The sequence below is a fragment of the Arachis ipaensis genome, chromosome B03 (assembly GCF_000816755.2).
Source record: "Arachis ipaensis cultivar K30076 chromosome B03, Araip1.1, whole genome shotgun sequence".
Classification (NCBI taxonomy): Eukaryota; Viridiplantae; Streptophyta; class Magnoliopsida; order Fabales; family Fabaceae; genus Arachis; species Arachis ipaensis.
The window spans coordinates 3087100-3093778 of record NC_029787.2 but is presented as its reverse complement, the minus strand read 5'-3'; the positions used below and the strand labels follow the sequence as shown (position 1 = coordinate 3093778).

At 32.6% G+C, this 6679-nt stretch overlaps 1 long non-coding RNA gene across 1 annotated transcript; it reads left to right on the top strand.

The window, feature by feature from the left end:
- On the top strand, positions 5692-6656 carry LOC110269558. The gene is made up of 2 exons (XR_002358337.1): positions 5692-5792; positions 6319-6656. It is a non-coding gene; the product is annotated as an uncharacterized LOC110269558 (long non-coding RNA).

The following is a 6679-nucleotide window of genomic DNA, read 5'->3' as shown; positions in this document are numbered from 1 at the left end:
AAACAAAAAATTGATCAAGGTATTTCCAAACTAGTTTGCTACCTAACTACATTATTATAAATACCTCACTTATTCACTCGAATCGATCACTTCTAGATGAGTATGAGTATGAAAAGACTATGCTATTTAAATTATAATTTGTTAATTCACTTAATCTGTTTTCACACTACAAAAATTTAAGTGTTTAATTTTTATCAATTAATACTTAATAGTGTAAAGATTTTTATACATTAAAGTATACGATAGGATGCTAAAGGAGGTCTTATAGAAGGTTTTAGAAAAGAAGAAAATAAGGATCGCATATATTCGTACAATTAAATACATGTATGATTGGGTCACAACTAGTGTGAAGACTCAAAGTGGTGTGATAGAGGATTTTTCTATTGGTATAAGATTACATCAGGATCATCCTTTAAATCCATACATTTTCACATTAGTCTTAGAAGTACTCACAGAACACATCCAAGAGCATATGCAATGGTGCATGCTTTTTGTCGATGATATGGTCCTTATGGGAGAGTAAAGGGAAGACCTAAATAAGAAGTTAGACTTATAGAGAGAAGCTCTAGAAGTGTATGGTCTGCACATAAGTCGTAGCAAGACGGAATAATAGAATGTAAATTCGATCTAAGAAGGAAAAACCCTAATATAGAGGTAATAATTGGAGAAAACACCCTATGAAAAGTTAAAAATTTTAAGTATCTTGAGTGCATCATACAGGAAAATGGAGAGATTGAATAGGATGTAAATCATAGGATCCAAGCTGGTTGGTCAAAATGGTGGAGTGCATCTGGTTTTATATGTGACAAAAAAGTGCCTTTAAATTAAAATTTAAAGGTAAATTCTATCGCACTGCTATAAGACCGGCTATGCTTTTATGGTATGGAGTGTTGGACGGTCAAAGAGGAGCACGGACATAATAAGCTAAGTGTGCCAGAAATGAAGATGTTGGGATGGATGAGCGGTCATACGCGATTGGATAAAATAAAGAATGAATATATAAGGGAAAGAGTTGGAGTAGCACCCATTGTGGAAAAAATGGTAGAATTGCGTCTCAGGTGATTTGGACACGTGAGAAGAAGACCGACAGAACACCTAGTCAGGAGGGTAGATGAGATGGAAAATTGACAAAGGGTGAAAGGCAGAGTAAGACCTAAGAAGACCATCCATGACGTGGTTAAACGAGATCTACATGTAAACGGTCTCTCCGTAGACATAATACATGACATAATTCAGTGGCGCCGTTTGATTCATGTAGCTGACCCCACCTAGCGAGACAAGGCTTTGTTGTTGTTGTATTCAATTAAATACATACGTTTAATTACATGATATTTTAAGTAATATATTTAAAAATATTTAATTTTACTATAATGTCATTAAGAATATAAAATTTATATCTATATAAAATTTAGAGAAAAGGACAAATAAGTCCCTGACTTTTTGCTCTGCGGACATTTTTGTCCTTGACTATTAAAAAATACTTTTAAGTCCCTGACAGAGGCATTTGGACAGATCAGTCCCTAACGGAGGCATTTGGACGGAGGGACTAATCCGTCCAAGTTTTGTGAAGGTCAAGGACTTAAAAGTATTTTTCAATGGTTACGGACGAAAATGTCCACGGGACAAAATGTCAGGAACCTATTTGTCCTTTTCTCTCAAATTTTACTACACTATTAATACCTGAAAATAAATAAAACTCGTTAATTAACCCAAGAAAAGGTTAACCAACTTAACATATATATAATAGGAATGCTTAGCTTTTTTTTTTTTTATCAGTGAATTGGACAACCCCTAATTTTAGGTACACAACACATCCACATACTCCTCACACATTTATCATATTTTTCCTTCAAATGCAACTTCTAGAGTTTGAACTCTAGACCTTAGTAGTGGGGAGAGAGTGAAATGCCACCTGAGTTAAGGCTCTTCGGCGGGATGCTTAGCTTTAACAAGTGAGGTTATCATCAATATCTGAGCATATGAGGACAAAGTCCATGGCAGACTAAAAAAACTAACAAATAAACACAAAAATACTTAAATTATAGTGGTATTTACTTGCTTTAATTTCACTTTGGTGTTCCTAGCTAAAATGTTCTTTATTAATAAAACAACCCAACACAATAAAAATGGAGAAAAAGGCAAAAAAAAAAAAAAACCCAAATTGCAAGGAATATTCTCGCATCAATATTCAAGACTGTACATTGATATTTGCCTTGTATTAGTTACTAATAATGTTCCCTCCCTATGAAATAGCGGCTGCTAATAATTTCTAACCCTAATCACTAAAATAGTAAAATCTAAGGACTTTGTAGTAGTCTCTACCTAAATATTAAGAGAAAGATGCATGTATACCATTTCAGTATTTTCTAGGCGGCTTTCACATACCAATGGCCTATAGATTTAGTCTATTTAACTCGAAATTTAAATAGATTTAATTTTATAAATAAAATTTATCTATTTAAATAAATAAATGAATTGAACTTATGTTTTTAATTTATTTTTAGGTGAAAACTCAGGTGCATTCGATTTCATATGAAGTTGATAGTTGAGAGCTATTAAATAAGAATTTAGTCAAATCATTTTACCACTCTCAATTATCAACTTCACATAAATTCGACTGCACCTGAGTTTCTACCTCATTTTTAACGGCCCTACTTTTAACACTTTACCTTCAATTCCTTGGAGATATTAACAACATCACTTCCCAGCAATATTCCCACGACACGACCTCACAATGACCCTCAGTTACATATCTGCTGTTTTTACTTGATAGATATATGTGGTAACTTAATTATTAATTAATAAATAAACTATATATGAATGATACTGCTTTTTAATACTATAAATTACATTCAGTGGATGACGAGGGTGAAAATGGCTGAGTATGTTCATGGATGAATTTTGGGATATTTGGTGCTGAAAATATTGTCAAAATGTTAATCATTGACCTAAATACTTATGCTTTAATAATACAAAAAATAAATGTATGACAAGAATTTATCTATATATGATCCAATAAATAAAAAAAAAAAGCATGTAACTATTTATTCTTTATTTCGTTTATACATAACCTATTCCTTTAAAGTTGTAATATTTTTTTAATTCATAAGTTAATTCAATTTATGTTTCCAATCATGAATTCCAATAGTACCAATAGTACGTAGTATTTCATTTTTTTTTTAATCAAACCTTTCTGCTTTTCCAATTTCATGAGGGTACTTGTTAATAATTTTTTCAAATTATGGATTTTTAGTTTATTTATAAAATCTTTTAACATTACAATAAATCTGGCAGATAGCGGCAAATATTCTGTGGCGGTTAAAAGAAACCGCTGCATAAAAAAAATCGTATCATATGATGAGTATTTTTAGGCAATATTTATTTACTTGTTTTAAAATCATAAATTAAATGTTAAGTCATCAATTATATATGCTGGTTAAAGTTTATGCATTAGTTGATTTAGAGATAATGAATAGAATAACTTTTTTTTTATGTTTATTTGAGACTTATTAGTTTATAACTATAAAACAGAGATAAATTAAATAATTATCTATATTCCATATACTATAATATAATAATTCTCAAGAAACTATATGTATACAATTTAATCATGTTGGATGACCACATTTGAAATAAGAAGGAGAAGAAAACATCTATGAAATAAGAAACGTGTCTAATTCCCAAATACATACCAATACTTAATTATCAAGGTTCTGAAAATCGGACCGGACCGATCGGTTCGATCGGTTTAACCGTAAACCGACAATGCAAGCGGTCTGGTCCTCCTTTAAAAACCATTAGAGAAAGAACCGCTCAAAAACCGGTGAACTGGCAAAAAATCGGCCGGTTCTTTTAAACGACGCCGTTTTCTTAATTGTTTTAAAAAAAATTAGAAAAATGAAAACCTACCCGACCCGGCACCGCCACCCCCATTCATTCATCTCAGTCTCACAATGAGTGAACCCTAGCCCTCTGAAGTTCCTCTCCATTGTCGCCCAGTAGCCCTCCATCGTTGCCGCAGTCTGAGGTCGTCAGCGCCACCGCCGTCGCCTGGTCTTCAGCACCAGTAGCCCTCCATCGTCGCCTGGTTCCCAGCCCAGTAGCCCTCCATCGTCTTCAACTTCTCAACACCAGTAGCCCTCTCATCGTCTTCATCGTCGCCTGGTCCTCAACACCAGTAGCCCTCCATCGAACCCAGGTGAGTGACTCGTGGTCTTCATCTTCTCTGAACTTCCTCTGCTCATCTTCTTCGATCTTCGCCTCTTCGGTCCTCTGCTCATCTTCTTCATTCTTCGCCTCTTCCGTCCTCTGCTCATCTTCTTCGTTCCTTTTTTTCCTCAGTTGATACAGAAACATGAAGATGTTCCTAGTGTACCCGTTACGCGATTTTTGTTCAATTTATTGCTGTTTTAGTGTTTTGCACTTTTGCTGCTTTGTAATTGTTAATTTGTTAATCTGTTTTAATTTGTTACTTTGTAATTGTTAATTTGTTACTCTGTTTTGTCAATGCTGGAAAGTGGAGACTTACTCTGTTTTACAATATTGTTGAATGGCTGAATACTGTAGGCAGAATTGCTGTGGGCATAATTGAACCAATACTCTTATAATTCATGGAACAATGACTCTTTAAAGGTTTTGTATCTCGATGTAGCTTTCGGCTCAGATTAAGTTCTATTGATGTTCACGATGATTCAAATTCAGATTTGCAGGTACAAAATGGCATATCATTCAAACTATAGTCATCTCCTCCTAGATCCCTTGATTGAGAACAATTAAGAGTTATTCATGGTGGAGAGGCTTATCATGATGGGTGCGAAAACTTGTTATTTGAACATTCAAAGAACATGACACTGATTATAGCTTCACTGATGGTCCCAAAAAAGAACACAAAAGTTTGGCAAAGACTTGTCTACACAGTGGATGAATCATGCTGACACCTATATTCATACATAGTACACTACAATTTCTTTGTAATCAAACACTTGCATGATCCCAAATCTTTGGGAAGAAATGCTAAGGGACTGAGCGAAAATGTAAGCCTTAGTTCATGTTGTAAATTTTGAGATTAGTTGGAACTAAAATTAGATTCGTAATTCATACATAATCCTAATAAGTGAACGAGCCATTTATGGAATGTTTGATTTTTTTTGTTAATTGCTCTAGGCAGAATTGCTGGTAGACTATAATTATATTTTAGGATGTATATTTATAATTTATTTATTATTTTATTCTAAAACAGTTTTTTCGGTTGAACCACCGGTTGAACCGGTTAGACCAATAAACCAATAAACCAGTAACTAGAGCAGTTTGATGACCGGTCCGATTTTCTGAACCTTGTTAATTATTGAATCTTACTAATTTATCATTTTATATTATTTATTTTTAAAGAAAAAATTATGAGTAAGCTTTATAAAAAATTAAATTTAATAAACTCAATTATTTGCCCTGCTTTAAGTGGATATCCCCTATTATTAGTGCCCACCATAGAAATTTCGAAAAATCATCTCATCATTTTATATATTTTATCATTAATTATTTTAATGGGCATTCATCGCACTTAATCTTGCCTCATTGGTGGCAATACCCCACCATAATACTATTATTTGAAGTTGACTTCTTCCCATTATTCACTATCTCATATCATAACCATAACAAGTAACCATTTCCATGCTCCTATATATATATATATATATATAATGCTTCTTGTGCCTTCTTTCTTCTTCATATAATTCAAATCAAATAGACAAATACAAGCTAGCACATATATAGCATATATATCCTAATCACACCAGGTTCGTTTTATATTATTACATGATATATAGAAGTTTTAATTAATAACTAGTACATATTTATTATATGCATATATATATCTTGTTCATAATAATTTAGAGATATGTTTTGTCATTTGCTTAATTTTTCCTTAAAAATAGTACTTGTTTGATATCTTTTCAGTGTTTGTTTTTGCAATGTATGTAGTATCCAAATATACTACCTAAAAATAGATGGAGGAAGTCTATATTTAATAGTATAATTTTTAACATGTAATTATTATTGATTTAGTTGTAAGAGCACTACAAAAAAATCGACAGATAGTGGTAGATATTTAGCAGCAGTTTCTAGAATTTGGCAGCGGTTAGTGCAACAAATTTGAAAGAGGCTACTAAAACCGCTGCTATCTGTTCTGTAGCGGTTAAAAATTGCTGCTATCCAGCTTTATAAGCACTGCTATTTGTCAGTTTTTTTCTAGTGTCTACTTAGATTATTTTTAGATTATATTATATCTTATAAGCTTTGATATTTTTGTGACTAAATAACTAGAATGAGGCCTGCGGTGATTGCAACACTACTACTATTATTGTTGATGGTGGAAATTAGCTCTTGTATGGCTACATATAATAATAGAAGAGCATTGGTGATGACAAATTTGCATGAAGATCATCAATTATTACCACAAAATGATGGAGTATTAAGTGATGATAATGATCACCATCAAATCCCAAGAAAGGAATATGATAATAAACCTGGCTCAGGCCAACATACAATCACTGATGAAAATGATAATGGTCACCATATGATTCCTCGCAAGGATTATCCCCCACATACTATAGCCAATGCAGGAGGAGGAAATTAATTAACTTAATTAATGTTTTATTATTTATAATATATATAAACATAATTT